This window comes from Camelus ferus, chromosome 14 (assembly GCF_009834535.1).
Source record: "Camelus ferus isolate YT-003-E chromosome 14, BCGSAC_Cfer_1.0, whole genome shotgun sequence".
Taxonomy (NCBI): domain Eukaryota; kingdom Metazoa; phylum Chordata; class Mammalia; order Artiodactyla; family Camelidae; genus Camelus; species Camelus ferus.
Window position 1 is genome coordinate 39,138,246 of NC_045709.1, and position 18,115 is coordinate 39,156,360.

Below are 18,115 nucleotides of genomic sequence, written 5' to 3' on the forward strand. Positions count from 1 at the left end.
ATAAAGTATGCTTATCTATTAAAAGCACTCCAGAGTAACATTAAGCCAGGACACCTGTGGAGCCTGTCAACGCAGATTCTCAAACAGGTCACTGGTTGCTGGGGCAGCTTCAAGAACAGAGTAACAAGCGCTCTCTGCTATGAGAAACAAGGATCTCAGTGCCTTCCTGTGGTCTGTGTAGAAGAGAAACTTATCAACAGGGAGAAAGGAACAGATCTTCACTCCCCACTCACTATTTCTTAATTGGTCATTCATCTATAGCTGTATTTTGTTGTTGTTGTTGTTTTATAGCTTTATTTTAAAGTTCCTGTCTTAGGGCCCAGTGCCCATAGCAAAATGTCTCATAAATATCTCTAGAGAAGCTGCTTGGTCAATGATGGCTCTACTTTCTGGAAGCTTGAAGACAATATGTGACGTCAACTTATAGCAAACCACGCTGTAATTGATACCCCCAGACTTTTCCCTTTGTCGTCATAAAAATCAGCATCCCAGGCAAATTTGGGGATGTAACTTCTCACTCTTTTGGGTTGTTAGGAATATACAATTATTAACATTATCTGAAAGTAGGTCTTTTTAGCTTCATAAAATGGTTAAAATGAGTTTCTGAGAATTTTGGAAAGTCATGAAGTGCAATAATTTACGTTTAGAACTTTTAATTGGCAATTAGTAGGCAGCAGGATAAAATAAATTGTAAAGGAATAGAACATAACTAATTATTCAATGCCCATTCATGGAATCACTATGGGAATTTATGTAGAAACTGTATTATGAGCAATATTGCTTTTTTGTGGGAACTGGATTTTTTTTTTCTAGCCTAACAGTGAATGGTTTTATTACTTTGGTAAGTTTCATAGTTTTTTTTTTCTAATAGACTAAAAGCCCTCATTTTATATTTGTGCCATTTGTAAAAGCTAAATGTAGACACTGAGAAGTCAGCTAGGAATCAAATCACTTGAGCTTATATTTTACCTTGACTTTATGAAATGATCATTGTGGGGACCGTAGGTATCATCTATGTATTTTCAACGCATTTTATAGCAATTTGAGCAACATTATTTCAAGTGAAAAATCACATTCATTACCAAACAGTAATGAATGATTTCCGCAAGTTACCTACCTGTCACCAGTCCTCAATGTTTGTCCAAACTGAAGGACGAAAGAGAAAGTGATTTCCAGACCCAAATTATATCCTAGAGGTTCTTGCCTTTGGCTTTTTCATACACGTTGACTTTCTAAACCAGAATAACTTATTATTTGCTCCAACAATAAAGTGGTATGTGTTTAACGATACTGATGACGGCTGAAGAAGATAAGCATTTGGTGTGTGGTGGGAATTAAAGAAGAGCGTGCAGAGGATTCAAATGCAGCAAGAGCTTCTCTGCAGAGCAAAAACTCCCTGCATCAATTCTTAATCTGAGAGTAACTTTTGTAAATTAGAATAAAATTGTTTTTTTAATATCCGAAAATGACCCTGGGTCAAATTGATTTTTTAAAATATCACCCAAAAGAAAGTTAAAGTAAATATTGTATCTGTGTTATGTCTAGAAGCAAAGGGAGGGGTGTGTGTATGTGTGTGTGTGTGTGTGTATTTGTGAACCAATATCCCTTTTAATTTCTCTTGGGTGAATTCCTAGGAATAGCATTGCTCTTACACAGTTAGATGCTTAACATGAATAAGAAATTTTTAATCTTCCAAGTGGCTGCACTGCTGTAGATCCTCACCAACAGTGTATGAAGGCTCTAACCCTATCACATTCCTGCCAACTTTTGGTAGTGATCAGTCCTTAATTTTAGCCAATTTAGTGGATGCATTGTGTTATCTCATTAAGAGTTTGATTTGTAATTTCTTGATAACTAGTGCTGCTAAGCCTTTTTAAATGTTATTATTGGCCATTTGCATATCTTCTTTCTTGATGTGTCTGTTAAATTTTTGCTCATTTCTTATTTACATGGATTTTTATTATTTAATGATAGTTCCTTATATATTGTGGATGTCAGATGCGATAGAGTATATTTGCTAGGGTCTAATACTTAGGCAAGTGCTGAATTTATTATTTATTACTATTATCAATTATGTGATGGTTTGCATAACTAGGATCCTCTTTTGTTCTCCTGCTGGGTTCCTGGATCTTCCTCAATAATAGATTATACAGTGATTGCATTTCATTCAATGTCTAGTGCTATGATGCCAAACATGGGTATTTGCAGAAATGGGCCAATAAATGCAAGGAAATGAAGTCATATTTGGGAGGAGTAATTATAGCCATATCAAAAAAATGATACGATTTGACAAGTTTTATAGTCTTGTACTGCAGTGCACAGACTTAGAGTGAGTCCAAACAGGGCTTGATTCCCTGTTCATTGTGCACACAGTTTTGGGAAAGTCACATAAGCGCTCCAAAGTTCAGCATCCTCACTTGGAAGATGGGGATGATGTTATCTATGCCTCCCACTGTAGACTTGTCATGAGGATTAAATAAAATATTTTTAAATGTCTTATCCACAGTCCCTGTCTATTACGTGGTACTAAAGATAGCTTATTCTTTTTTGTTTTTATTTTTGTTTTCTTTATTTCAGTACCTAGAAGACTTGGTTTCAAGTCTAAGTTTCAATACCCAACTAGTCTGAAACACTCATTTCTCTGAACTTCAGTTTTGTCATTCTGCTCTAACGACTTCTCAAGGTTATCTTGGAAGTTCAATAAGGTAACACACTGGGAGTCTATATTTTAAAATGAAAGGTAATACTAGCCATACGTTCAGATTTATCAGAAATCTTTCGCACACATACATTGTGCCAGATACTGTGTGAGCACCAGGGATACAGCGATGCTGAAATCATAATTCTCCATTCCAAGGAGCTAGCTGTCTAATAGGGGAGCAGAAGAACAGATGGGAGTCACAATCTAGAATGAAAGATTAAGGAAGGGATAACAAGGGTACCCAAGGTGCCCTTGAGGGAAGACTTTCTGGATGTGATCAACCTGGAGCTGAGTCTTAAGAGATGAGAGGGAGGTAGCAAGGCCACCAAGGGAAAAAGGGCAATCAGAGGGCAAATGCAAGAACGCAGCCACAAGCATAGGGTTTTCTGAGAAAGGCAGACGATTCTGTGCTGATGGCATATAAATCAGGAGGCCAGAAGTAGCAGAGGATGGAGAAGGAGTAACAGGAGCCCACTTCATATGAATATGAAAAAAGTCCCTATTTTCATTACTGATATTATCATCAGTGACAGATCATATGAGGAATAAAGCCTTAGATAACAGGCTTCCAGACAGAGATGGAATGATTGACTGTTGGCACATTCACTGCATTCACCAGTGAGAAGCCTCTTCTACCCTCTAGAGCCTGTCATCTTTTACAACGAGGACAAAGAAGGACGACTTCATAAGCAAAGGTGGGTGGCGTATTTTAGAAAGAATTTTATAGGTAAGATATCTGTTAAAGTAGTCACATTTTGCATATCACCTATAAGACCAGGGACTAGAATAACTAACTATTTAAGCACTCTGCATGTGCACACACACACACGAGATCACATTATAATTCAGGAATTGACATGTAGACAGAATTCATACGTATTGTGTAAATCCCTGTCGTTCAGAGTAACATAAATTTTCTGATTGTCTTTTACCCTTTGCTCTTCCTTTCTCATGTAAACTCTAGGGTCAGCTGTGGTTCAAGATGCCTGTAATTTCTCTGCCGTTTACAGTGGTTAAATATACAGTAAATGTACAGGAGAATAAGAGTTAAATGAAATCCTCCAGAGTAGGAAAAAATGCATGAAAGATAAAATTCCAAAGCAACTGTAAACAGCCAAGTCGAGGACCTCATGCAGCCCCAGATATTATTACTGATCATGAATGAGGTCACTGTACTTTCTTGTTAATTGTTAATTCTCTGTATTATTTGCTGTCAGGAGACCAGAGACATGCTGATCAAATTATCTTGTTTAGTTAATTTGGAATTATCTTTCTCTTCCTAAGCCTCCTTTAAGCTCTGTGTTTCTTGAATTTAGAGCCCAAGCTGGGAAAGGGGGAAACAGCAGCAAACTCTGATACATAAATAGCCTTGAGGAATTGGTTATTAAGAAATGCTCAAAATGGAAGAGTTTTCCCATCTCACAATCTGTAATAAATACTTCTAGGGTCACATCTGCAATAGGAAACATGCTGCCCACACTCTCATTGGAAAGACAGATCTTTTATTTTCCAGGAACGTGCCCTGGTAACTCTGTGCAACTCCTTTGAGAGTAATCCTTAATTTTATTTTTTATTACAGCATGCATAGACGTAATGGCCGAGCATTCAACCATGGAAGGAATGGAATTATTATGTTGCTTAACCAAGTCTTTTTATTCTGTTGTTTGACCAAGTTCTTTTTTCGGGAAGCACTGCTATAGGGGGTATGGGAAGAATATTCACATTTAAGAGATGTCTCTGCCAATGACAGTTACATATGTCACTTTACAGATGTCACTTCATTTCCCCCAGGCCCTCTTTCCTCATCTATAAAATGGGAATGAGAAACACCTAAGAGAGGAATATTTAGTTTAAATGCATAGTGAAGGTGGAAGAGTTTTGTCAACTTTGAAACTTTGTATGAATCTAGGATGCTGTTTTCCCACAAATGCTGGCAATTTTATTCAGATAACCAAAGCCAACAAAACCCAAAGGAAGATAAAGAAAGAAATCTAAACTTAAGTGGGAGTTTCTGGACCTAAATTCATGGTTATCCAGCAATAATTCTTTGTTCATATTTATATCAAAAATAACGTCAGATTATCTATCAACAATTTCCTGGCTCTATTTTGTGTGATAAGTCTGTATACGTAGTCCATATAGGAAGGGGCATAACATGGCCAAGTAGCAAACCTTTGAGTAGCAGAGGGAAGGGAAAGAGGACATTCAACTTAATGACCCAGAAAGTCCCTAAGTTCAGTGGTTTCTGGGAAGTCATATCAAATTGTAGCAGGCCAGCTATCTTCTTCCCATCCAGAACCAGAATGGTACCTAAACCTGCTTCCAAAGTATTGCATGGCAAATGGCAGTAGGAAATTTGGCTCACAAATGAAAAATGCACAGATCGGAAATAAAATTGGAAAGACAGAGACCATCCCTTAAATAGAATCAGACATTTTGAAGAATACATATTGCATGAAATTCATTGGTGAATTATGGGGGCAAGAGATGTCATAGCTAGTTTTTTGGGAAACTTCTCAGCTGTTCATCACAGTTGGTTAGTATTTTATACTCCCGGCAGCAATGTGTGTGATCCATTTTCTCTGCATCTTTGCTGATATTTGGTGTTGTCACCTTTTCTTATTTTAACCCTTCTGTTACTTATGTAACATTAAATTGATGTGGCTTTTAATGTGCATTTTCCTAATGGCTACTAGTGTTGAACATTCTTCAAGGGTTTATTTGCCATCTGTGTGTCCTGTGCAGTCAAACGTCTCTTCAATCTTTTGCCCATTATCTAACTGGATTGTTCATTTCTTTTTTTCACAGTTGAGTTTTTTTATATTCTTGATACTAGTTCTTTGTTAGATAAATGGTGTACTGATTTGCCTTGGCTGACACAGTAAAGTGTCACAGTCTGGGTGACTTAAACAACAAAAGTTATTTTCTCACAATCCGGGTGCTTAGAAATTTGAGGTCAAGATCTGCAGGTGTGTTCCAGTCGCTGCTTCAAAGACGCCAGTCACATTGGATTAAGGCTAGCCCTAATGACCTCCTTGTAACTTAATTATCTCCTTACAGACTCTGTTTCCTGATACAGCCACATCTGGAGAAGAGCGTTCTATAATGAGTGTCAGCCACAGCCTGTTAGTTGACGGTGGTATTTCACATAATTTTAAGTGAAGAAAAGCCAGTCTACATAGTGCATGATACCAACCATATGACATTCTAGAAAAAGCAAAACTGTGGAGACAGTAAAAAGATCAGTGCCGACCAGGGGAGAGGGGGAGTGGAGGGATGAACAGGTGGAGCGTGAGGAATTTTAAGGCAGTGAAAAGACTCCATACAGTATTATCATGATAAATACATTTCATTATACATTCATCCAAATCCATGCAGAACATCAAGAGTGAACCCTAAGGTGAACCATGGACTTTGGGTAATAATGATGCATCAATGTAGGCTCATCCTGGGTAAAATACGCACCACTCTGGTGAGGGATGTGCATAGTAGGGGAGGCTATGTATGCATCAGGGCAGGGGTTATAAGGAAAATCTCTGTACTTTCCTCTCAGTTGTGCTGTGAACTAAAACTGCTCTTCAAAAAGGTGTTATAAAAATCCTTGTTGTTATAAATCACCAAGATTTAAGATTGTTACTTCAATAGAATAGAGAACTATCCTAAACTCTTCGTGGACTTTGATGCTATGTTGATGAGAACCATTATCTTGAGAAGGATCTCCATAAACAGCTATCTCCCACACTCACTGATATCTCTGTGATTGTAACATATTTACAGTGAGAATTTTAAGTATAGTTTTGCACTTGCTGAAATTCCTAATAACATCACTTGTCCTCAACCTTACTTATGTCTCCACAGTTTTTTTCCTAATCCCGCTATCAAACTTTTCACTGAGTTTTCTGTACAAGAAATTTAGCTCTACAAATAAATTACAGCTGTCTTTCTCATAACCACTATCAGGAAAAGTCCAACAAGGACTTTTGACCTTTCAATTGAAGTATGTCTTTTCCAATTTATGGTGTTTATATCTGCAGTAGAATGGAAAATCACTTCAAATGCCCAAGATTTCAATCATAAAATATATTTTAAGCACCCAAGTGCACTGAGTACTTTGTTTGAAGCAGTAGAGGGTATATGCCCAGAAGAACCTCATAAGAAGGATCAGAATTTTGATTGTCATTGAAACTTGAGTACTTCTTTTTGAGAAAGATGAGCACAGATAAAACCAGACATCATGGGAAAATGATTCTATAAACTTGGAAGAGGCTATCAATTTTATCTAATCTACACTCATGTTCACCTAATCATCAAATTGGACAAAATTCATTTTATATCCTTTGTCTTTGAAATTGGTTGAAAATAATCCAACTACATGAGTATGGTGATTCTCAAGTTGATTCTACCTCTGGTGGGAAATCAAAAACAGATATTCTTAAAATACATACTCAATATGACAAGGCCTATGACCACATCCTCATTCCATCTTTGGAAATACTCTACTCTCTGTCTTGCTCACAAACTTGTGGAACTAATTATCCCTTGAGCTGGCTTATCCCAGTAACACCAGATCATCCACGCCTATGGCTTTGGGATCTGGAGTCTGATTGTCTTTTGTTGGCTCATTGCCTCTGCCCAAAACCTAATTCCATGAATGTTCAGAAAAGGAATCAGAGATCCAACCAAGCAAAAGCCTTCTATTAATCTTGCCACTGATACTGGGTGTCACTCTGGTCATAAACATTTTTATTCTTTCCAACCAGATATACTATATATTTTGGAGAATTGCAGCCCGAGTTTAGAATCACTAAAACTGTTTTCATTAGAACTTGGCTGATCTTTCTTGGACAAAGGGTATAATTCCTTTAGCACACAAGTATATACAAAAAAGAAGAGCTTGCATTCAATTATATAATGAATAATTATAAAGTGTTTCTCCCACTATGATTATGTGGGGAAACTGGCTGTATTTCTCAATTAAACTTCATAGCATGTGGTTTCTGTGCTATCACAAAGCAAATCTCTGCCATTCAGCAGCCTCTCCTATTCTGTTTGCCCTGTTGGCTGTCAGGCAATTCCAGAGCAATTGGGAAAAAACAACAGGGAAACAGAATCTAGGAAACTAGCAAACATGCACTCATTGAGCTGAATCTGAATTCTAGGAGAGGAGCAGGTGGATAGGCACAGTGCATTTCTTCCCCAGGAGGGTCAACTTTTACTGTTCACCTCTAAAGAGCTTCTCTTTATGTTTTGGACTTTTTGTGAATGGAACGTAAAAATACAGATATTTCAAGGTATCAGGGTGGTAAAATTAGGAGATGAAACATGAAACACAAGCTACTTCAAGTGTGTATATATTAATTTTAATGCTTTATAGTATGTTTTATGAGTATTTCACTTTGTCTTGGTGACTCAAAGTGGGTGACTCACCCAAATGTGGCAGAGTAACCTTAAAGAAAAGTGGAGTCAAGTTGAAGAGAGAAGTCTCTATAAGTAGATGGTTCAGCATTAGAAAGTTTAACAATTTAATTCGACACATTCATAGACTACAAGAGCAAAATTAGACAATGCAATAGAAGCAGAATCTTGAAAGCTTTCAGTATTTTTTTTTTTAGAAACTCATTAAAATTTTGAGTACAAGGGAACTTCTAGAACAGCATATGCTGTGTTGGTCAAAAATCTATAGCATAGATCATGCATAATAGGTGTATTTTGGATATATTCCTTTAATTTGGGGAAATACATATGATGACCATCATTATCACATCTGTTCAGTGTAGTATTGGAGAGATTGGTTGGTATCTTAAGATCATTAGATAAAATAAGAGATATAAGCACTTGAAAGGAAAACACAAAGATGCTATCATTTCCAAATGCTATGATTATCCATAGAAAAAGCCAATAAATTTAACACGAAGCCGTTAGAACTTAATAGCAAATTCAGTATGACTGCTGCAAAAGATGAGCAAACATGCACACAACCCAAAACGTCCTTCTATACCAGCATTAATTGAATGGATGGTGTAAAACTGTAACAGAAGTCAGAATACTACAGAGTAGCTTGTAGTTAACTCACAAATAAATACTAAAGCCACCTATATAAACATGTTTAGAAATTGACTTGACCCAAAAATGACCTAAATAAATGGAGAACATGTCATGTTAATATAGATGATAATTTAACATTTAATTTTACAACTTCTCCCAGTAAATCCAATACGGTCATTGATTTTTATGAAAAATATTTAATCTAAAATGTGCACAGAATATTAAATTCTTATAAGTCATTAAATTAATATGAAAACATTGTGAAAGTGGGGCTGAAAGAAAACTTACACCTCCCGAAAACCCTGCACATACAGCTTTACTCAAAATTGCCAAAACTTAGAGGCAAGTAAGATGTCCTTTAACATGTGAATGGTTAAACAAACCATGGCCCCAGGGTCATGACTCCCTTGACCACTCAGGGTTTTGTTGCAACTTCCTCATTCTTGGCCACTGTCTTTGGCCCTAGCCCAGGAATGAGGGGAGGGGGGTGGAGGAGAGCTTTATCTTGTGTTTCAACATTATGCCTACTCTTACAGGCTTTGCAGCCATAAAATATCAGTACCAGTGTTTCCATTCAGTTTATGTTTTATCTCTACTTAACTTTAGTGGTGAACATGAAAAAGTTGAAAAGTTCTTGAAATATAAAAAGTTTGATACAATCTTGCAGATGAAATTTACACAATCATTATTAAGTAATTTACTGACATTTAAATTTATAATAAATCTTTTGTTTTATCATGCACTAATTCGGTAATTCTATTGGAACAAAACTACATTTCTTGGATATAAATGTGCTTTGTAAGCCTTTTCCTGTGTTCTGCTTATGATCCTATTATCTTCTAGATGAGCACTTTCGTATATTTAATTTAGAAGTTTTACATTAAAAATAAAAGAAAATCCTTTCGTCTATATTTCCTCTTAAAATAAGATTATAATAACATGTACTCCTTCACATACGGATCTTTACAAAGCATAAGAAACTATGAATATTTTATTATAACTACTCATGAAGAAATAGCAGGGCTCCAATAGCATGGACTATAAGAAATTATGCAAAATTATAAACACATACTTTTTGTTTAAAAAAGTAGAAATAGGTAAACACAGAGAGAACGAGAGCCTGTGTTGTGCCCAGAACACACTGAATTTATAGTGACCACAGAAGAAATTTGAATATAAACTTAGGGAAAGGATGAAGCTTCTTGCTGACATATATACCAACAAATCTAGACAAACAGAAATATATGAACTGGAATCTTCAGCTGAATCAGCCTGATTGTCCATAATGTAGTGAAAGAAACAGAGACAGGATTAGCAGTTGTTGCTCTGTCATCATTCATTCATTCACTCATTCATCCAAAACCACAAAGGCATGTACACTATGCTAGTCCCTGGGAATACAAAATGGTTATAACACTGTCCTCAAGCTTCTCAAAGCCAGCAGAGGAAATAGGCATATAGACAACAAATATCATACACTGTTATATTGGACATTTGAAGAACGTCTCATGGACTCTGAGACCACAAAGTAAGATCTAGTCAATTGATCACAGGAAGGTCACCCATGGAGGAGAGAAGACTGAATTCAGTCTTGAAAGAAGGGTAGAATTTTCCAGGCTAACAGGGAGAATGGAATGCTCTTCCAGGTTGCAGGAACACTGTGTGTGAAGTTAAGAGGTGATAAAACAGTATGATGGGTGGAAGAGCTGTAAGGAGATCCAAGTTGTGCCATACAAGGGGTGGAGGATTAGGTGGAGAGAAATGAGACTTAGCGGGGAGAGAAGGGTGGAGTCAGATGGTAAATGGTTATGGTCAATCTAAAGCTAAGGAGTTGATTTGATCAGGAGACGAGTGTGTGGCTGGAGGGTTTTATCAGGTGCAGCATGATGGGATTTGGGGATCTGCATTTTAGGACCACTGCTCTTTTAGTGGTGCGGAGGCTGGCTTATGGATGAGGTTGGAGGGGCTGGAAGGGGCAGGGGTCACATAAAAAGTGATAGAGGAAGAGAGATGAGGGCATTTATTGGTGAGAACAGAGAGAGAAAACAGATCTAAGAGGAGGTATAACAGATAGGACTTGGTACTAACTTGAATCACAGTAAGAGCCACTGCTGACTGAGAGCTCACCAGGTAACAAATATTTTATTTCAATCCTCACTGCAATTAAGTCTGAAAAAATTATTTATCCTCACACTGATCTTCAAGGGAGGTAAGTAGTTTACTGACGGCCATACAATTTTAAGTTGTGAAATAAGGATTAAAACTAGATATGACTAGACGCAAAGTTAGTCTCCTACAGACTACATCATTCTCATTCTCTCAACTAGGCCGGAGATATGAGAGAGGACAAAGACTAGACTAGTTCACAGTTCTGTCTTGGATGCTGTTACTTGTTTGATGGAAGATACTGAGTTAAGAGGAAGTACTTAAATGATAACCAGGTAGAAATGACAAATAAGCAGTTGGACATATGAATCTGAAGAAGTCTTGTGAGAATACTGTTTTGTGGATGCACTGGAACGGAGAGACATATGCAATCATAATTCTATTGTTCTCTGTCTTCCTGCTGCATTTTATGGTCCAGATCAATATATATTTTCCTCCATCTTTTAAGAATAGAATTTATGATATATGTCCATTAGTTACTTCCTGAAGGGTAAAACATCTTTTTCACTTGTCACATTATTCATTAGCATCCTCTTCAACAAATATGTATTGAGCAATCATTGGGTGCACTGTGAAAATTATGCTATGTAATTTGATTGGAAGATTAAGGTCCCTAAGTGATGACAGTCATCTATCTTCAGCAGTTGGCTTTATATTATCTTTACACCAACTATTTTTTCTGTGGTTCAACTTATTACATATTCTTCTTGCTCAGCTGCCTCAAATCCAAACCCCTTTTGAATAAGAAGGGCTATACATGGAAACACAATTATAAAGCTTACAATCTTTTAGCTGCACAGACATAGTTGTGGCCAAAGCAAAAATATGAAAACTTTTGCTCTTTTGTAGGTATGACTTCAGATTAGAGATTGCAGGAAAATTAAGTGCCAAAAGGATTTTGATAATAAGAGTAGCAAAAAGGAGATGCCAGGGGCAAAACAGATAATACACACTACATGGGCAGAAATTATTTTTCAGACTTGACTCTTCCAGGGCAATTCTTTGCACTTCCCTAAAATTAATTATTTCCTGGTTTAGCCAAGAAAATATGAGACTATGTCAAATTTCCTCAGGGTTGGAGCACAATATTTCATTTTATTAGCCCCAGCACAACACAAGCAGAAGGTTTAGTGATAGTGTTATACTCCATGCTTGAGGCATGTTGTGAGTGCATTATTTTGTCTGTTCTAACAGATAACCGTGGTTAGTTTAGCCAAGTGGCTAGAGGTCACTAAAATCCTTTTCCCTTTAAAAAAAAAAAGAGAGAGAGATGCAGAGTAATTCATGTTAGTTCAGGGACCAATGGCCCTGAGATTCATTAATTAATTAGATTTCATAACATTCACTTATGAACTATAATGAAAAAAATGAGAAGGAAACAGGAAACACAGTGCAACATACGGTTTTGCCAGTGTTGGGCCCTTGAGAATTATTAAATGATAACTTGACACATTTCAGAATTAATAAAATCTGTCCATTCTCTGAAAGTGTGTATTTTCATAACTTAAATAATTCATGCAAATTAACTTATATCAAAATGTGTGTGCTCTGATGTTGCCCATGTGTCAGCATGATTTCACAATTTATAATATAATCGTGGAATCACTAAGCCAGGAAACTATTTTGCTATGAAATTAAGTGATACAGTTCTAGCTGATTAAGAGTATTCTAGCTGGAAAAAGCTGCTAATAAATTTTGAAAGTTCGTAGGGAATTACATATAATGAAATAGTACACCCCTGCTGACATCACACACTGGAGAACAACAGGTAAATCAATTCCTCATTCTTGTGGAATTTACCAAAGGTTTTTAATGGACAAAAAAAAGTTAAAGTACCTAGCATGCTGTCTGAAGCATGGTTTGTGGAAGTACACTAAAGTGACCTCATCCAGTCTTGTGGCTTCAAACACCAGCTACCTGGTAGTTGTCCAAATCTCTGTGCATCCATAGTCCCTGAACTCACATTTAGATCTCTGTCATCTCTGCTTGCTTTCCCCACTCTAACACATCTCAAAACAAACTCCTATGTTTTCTTCCCCAAATCCATTCCTTCCCTGTGTCTTTCCCATCTTGTTACACCTAATTAAATAGAAACTTTACCTTCCTTTTGGCTCAGGCCACACCATTTGGCTCACATCCCACGTGAAAATCCCATTAACTCTACTTTAAATAATTCCAAAACATTACAGTCTCTCAGCACTATGATCCCAGTGCATAGCATTCTGTATCTTTCCTAGGTGACTGAACAGCATCTTGACCATTTATCTGTTTCTACACTTGTGTTCTACACTCAGTTCTCATCTCAGCAACCGGCAGATCATTTAAGCTGTGGGCTATACCATTCTCTATTCAAAGCTTCCCTCTCACCCCTGGGAAAATCTAAATCTCTCAACCACATAAAGCCTTCCATGGTCTGGCCACCCCTTCCATCTATGATGAACTCTTCTACCGTTTCCACCTCAATCACTCTGCTGAAGCCTAGAGACATCTCTGCTGTTCCTCAAACACACCATCACCCTATCCTGGTCTTTGCTTTTGCTGATCCCATTACTTGGAATAGTTTTCCTTTCCACATCCACTCAATGCCCTGTCATCATTCTCAAGTCCTTGATGAAACATCATTCTTTTATGCAGCAAAGACTTCCCTGACAACCATATTTAAAACTGAAGCCTCAGCCCCATGCCCAGTGCTCTCTGTAGTCCTTCCAGTTTTAGTTTCCTCCATAGCACTTACTGTCATCTGATATAATTAAGGCACAATAAACTCCATTTCTTAATTATTTTATTTCTTGTGTGTTTGTTTGCTTCTGTCCACAACTAGATGATTAGTGGGAATTATTGTCTATTTCATACACAGTAGTATTCCTACTGCCTAAAACAGCATTTGTTATATCTATGCATATACTAAACATTCATTCAATACAAGAATTAAACATGAAAGCATGTTCACATGTTTGAGGAGAAAACTTACTCTCCAAGTTTGTTTAGCTACTTAGTAAGTTCTGATATAGTTAATTTGGGAAATGTCCTTGTTTCTCTTATCACAATTGAGGGGAACTTGTCCGATGTGCCTTGCTCTCTCTCCAGGTCTTTCCATTCAAACCCCACTCTGTCCCTTCCAAATCTGAAGCTGCTGTGGGACCAACCCAGCTGAGGATTAGCTGGGATACCCAGACTCCTGTTCCCGGTGTCGGGAAGGCTTAGCAGACAGTGTAGATAAAGAATGTGGATTTCCAGAGTTAACGTGGTCTGGGGCATGTCACAGTCATGAGCCCAATCCAACCTCTGCTCAGTAACATGTAGTCTCCTGAGCAAGAGCATGATTCATGTCTACTCCTGCCCACGTCTCTGATCCAGTTTCTCTCTATTTGGGATAACCTCCCTAGCTTTCTCTTCCTTTTGAATCCATCCATCCCCATGAATAAAAGGCTAAGTACAAGTTTGACCTGCCACTGATGCTCCCTCTAATTATCTCTTCCTTCTTGGGACTTGTATTGCCTGATAAGTCCTGGAGCAAAAGAACAGAATTTAAGACATTGTTTTAATTGAGCTCCATCTAACTCGCCTGATGGGTGCACTGACGCTGTACATTCTCCCTGTAAAACAGCAGCATGCTCTCTGCTACGCCCGTGCAGGCTGCCGCTTCCACTTCAGTTTTTGAAGTTAACCAAAGTTCAGATGTGCTTGTTCACCTACCTGATTATTTCAGGTGTATGCGATTTAACTTCCTTATTTATTATTTTTATTTATTATCTAAATAAAATCAGTGGTGTGATTTTTAAAAGATAAGTTTTGTTTCTATAAAAATGTACTGCGTTTTGAACAGAAAAGTTAAGTTGAATTGTGTGAGGACTATATGACTGTAAAAATGAAAGAAATTATAAAATTATAATTATTTAAAAGATTTTGGCATTCCTATTACTGTTTTAGTTCTACTTTTAATACACTGAAATTGAAAATTATAATTGACTCATTATGACTTATACGAGGCAAATAATGTATCTCTAGTCCATAAAGTAATAACCACAGGGTTCTGACCTTACATCAAAATATTGGCCAATTACTATGCAGTTGTATTTTTTTTAATCCCCCCCCCTTTTGCTGACTTTTTACATTAACCATCAAACAACTAGTCCCAATCACATTGGAATAAAAGTTTTCTACATTTAATGTTATCTAATTTACCCCTTTATCTTACATGATCACCTAGATCGTATAATTCTTCTTTGGATAAAGTCCTTGTAATAGATATTACATTTTCTCCCCAGTTGGTTATTTGCAAGCTATCCATTCAAAAAAAAAGCAGATTGATGGGCTGGGCCAGTGTTAGTCTGGGGAACGCTAGTGGTTGACATGTTTTCCACAAACTTACGGAAGGAAAAACAAAACAAACAAAAAACCTGGCACTGTTGGAAAGATTATCTATTTAATGGCAGACTGTGAGATTTGACTTGATTCCATAACCCTTGGTCTTATCCATGGTATCACAGTACAGTTTCATTTTTTTACTTAAAGAAATCTTCAAGAAAATAGTTTCATTCTTTGATTTTTCCAGCTGATCAATGATTTAATCTGAATCCATAATATCTCATTGAAATGGTAAATGAATATCCTGAAAACTTCACAGTGGGAATGGATTTGGAACAAACATCTGTAGGCATAGGCTACTGAAATAAATGCGCAGCCTAAAAGTTGAGAGTTATGTTTTATTTGGTGGGAGGACTCAAACCAGGATGACAGCCTCTCAGATCGCTCTGAGGGACTGCTCCGAAGAGGTAGGGGAGGAGCCGGGATATATAGGAGCTTTACAGCAAAGAGCAGGTGATTAGAACAATAAAAGATTGCTTGTTATCTAAAGAAAACCAGGCATCTCAAGTTAAAGAATTTAGTGCTTTTCTATGCATGGGAGGAAGCAAACATTTGGGCTCACTGAATTCATTCCTTTGACAAGCACCTAGCTATCTAGGGCCAGTATCCTGTCCTTTCTTATTCTGAGTCCCCTCAGGGTGCACCATTGTGAGTGGCTGCAGAGGCTGGGCTGCAGGCCTGTCCTCACTGGGGGGTGGCGGCAGCCGCTGCTGACTTGGTTTCAGCGTTCTTTGTTTACTGATATGGTTGCAGTATTTTCGTTCACACACACAATCACCGTATAATATTGGTGCTGTAAAACAAAAAGCTTTTCAAAATATACTCATTGTCTTGGATCCCAAGTGTAGTTTTGACCAACCATCAGTTGCCTATACTTATACATTTATGTCACGGTCCTGTTAATTCAAAAGTCTTGGCCAACAAGATTTACTAGAGTTTTAATTTTCTTACAACCATAACATGTCTTTGGAAGAAACACAGTGTTGGATATTTAACGCAAAAAATACCTGATTAGGATTTCACAGTATACACCATTGAATGAAATAGTACCAGTTGCTTTCAAGATGACAATATTGCATTGGAAGGACATAGGCTGTTCTGTGAACAACAAAATAATCTTTACCATACCACATACATATGGTAAATGTTCACACTTGGCCCTGTGTGGGGATGGCAGTGGTCATTTCTAATAAATAATGTGTGAAAACCAGTGGGACAGTTACAGAAACATCTCCTGCTTGGTCACAGCATAAGGCCAAAGTTCAGCTCTATGGGTATTATGTTTTTGACAAAACGCCCAATCTTATACCAGACGCAATTTTCTAGTTTCTTCAACATGGAACTTTATTAATGTAAAGCATGTGCTAAGTAAACTGTAAGACGCATATAAGAAACTATAGTCCTAGAGCTGTGTTTATTTATTCTGGACTGAAAAAATGGCATTGTTGCACATGTTCCTGCTTTAAAAGTTTAAAAAGCGTTGGAAAAATAAATTAAATATTTAATGCATCCAAGATACTTAGAGTGGAAGTATGAACCATATCATTATAGGGTCATTTTTCTTTGCATCATAATGTCACACAAGACTAATGTCAAGGGGAATAAGAAGTAGGCACAAATTTTTCTTAAATTGCTTCAGTTAACAGATTTAAATAAGGCTTAGCTGTGCTTTTTGAAGAAATGGGCAATTAAAATCAAACTCTTTGGCGGAAAAATTAGAGACCAGAAATTTTGTTTTTTAGTGCTGGGGAAAATTCTGCATTATAATAAATTCATTTTTAATTAATGGAAGATAAATGAAATAGTAAGAGGTTAATTTTTCAATATACAAAATTGGCAACAAGATATATGTCATTTCTATCTAATATGAGTTTATTCTGTTCAGTGCTTTCCTTACCTCCCAAATATTATTTTGCAATGCTTATAGGAACAATTCCAAAAGATACTCATAAAAATTTATGTCCCCAAAATATCACTATTTTGAGCTAGCATCAAAAAGAAAGTATTTGGCATAGTTTTATTTACTGATTTCATATATAAGTAAGATAAAATAAAAATAAGAATAATGATAATAATGCAAACTGCATGCTCAGTTTTGTATTTTCTGTTGGTTTTTCTCCTATACAAATAGGTGATTATGTGTAGTGGATACAAACTTATTTAATTGCTTTTCACTTCCCCTATATTTTGATAAATTAGCAAAGTGTCACAGAAGTGTTGATGCTGAATTTCTATTATTTTCTCTCTAAAGTGTAGTGCTGAAAGAAATTAATTTGAGGTAGTAAAGTAGCCTTTCTTTTTTTTAGCACTAACTTATTTCCTTTGCGTACCTTTTAGTAGAAATACATTTTAAAAACTCAACAAAAGATAGAAGCAGAGAGGATAAAATCATGACAGAAAGCCTTTTAGAAATTAGTAATGTTCTTTGTTAACAATCATATGATGATCTGTCGTCCTGTGAGCCCCTGATCATACCATTGCTTGGTTGTCACTCAGCAACACGGAAAAAGTGTATGTGAAGTTGCTCTTTGACCTAACTCAACCCCATGTCTATCGTTTTGCCATAAACATTCATCATTTCATCTGCTTTGAAGTAAAGCAGTTTCCATGTTAACTCCACAGAGAGCAACCAGGTAGCTTTCAAGAATGCCTGTAGCTAAGCGCCAAGGGGAAAAATTTATGATAAAGGCACTTCTTTGACCCATTGTTCTGAAATTGCTGACTAAATAGACTTATTAGAAGCATTAAACAAAACCAGTGAGAAGAATATGGAAACATTTGAATGTGAGGCCCCAAGTTGGAAGGTTGACTCTTTTCCAGTGGGTTTACTGAGGC

At 36.9% G+C, this 18,115-nt stretch overlaps 1 protein-coding gene across 4 annotated transcripts in view; it reads right to left on the reverse strand.

The window, feature by feature from the left end:
* Positions 1 to 18,115, reverse strand: part of GPC5 (glypican 5) — a 1,150,604-nt gene that overhangs the window by 110,244 nt on the left and 1,022,245 nt on the right. The gene's annotated exons all lie outside the window — the stretch shown is intronic.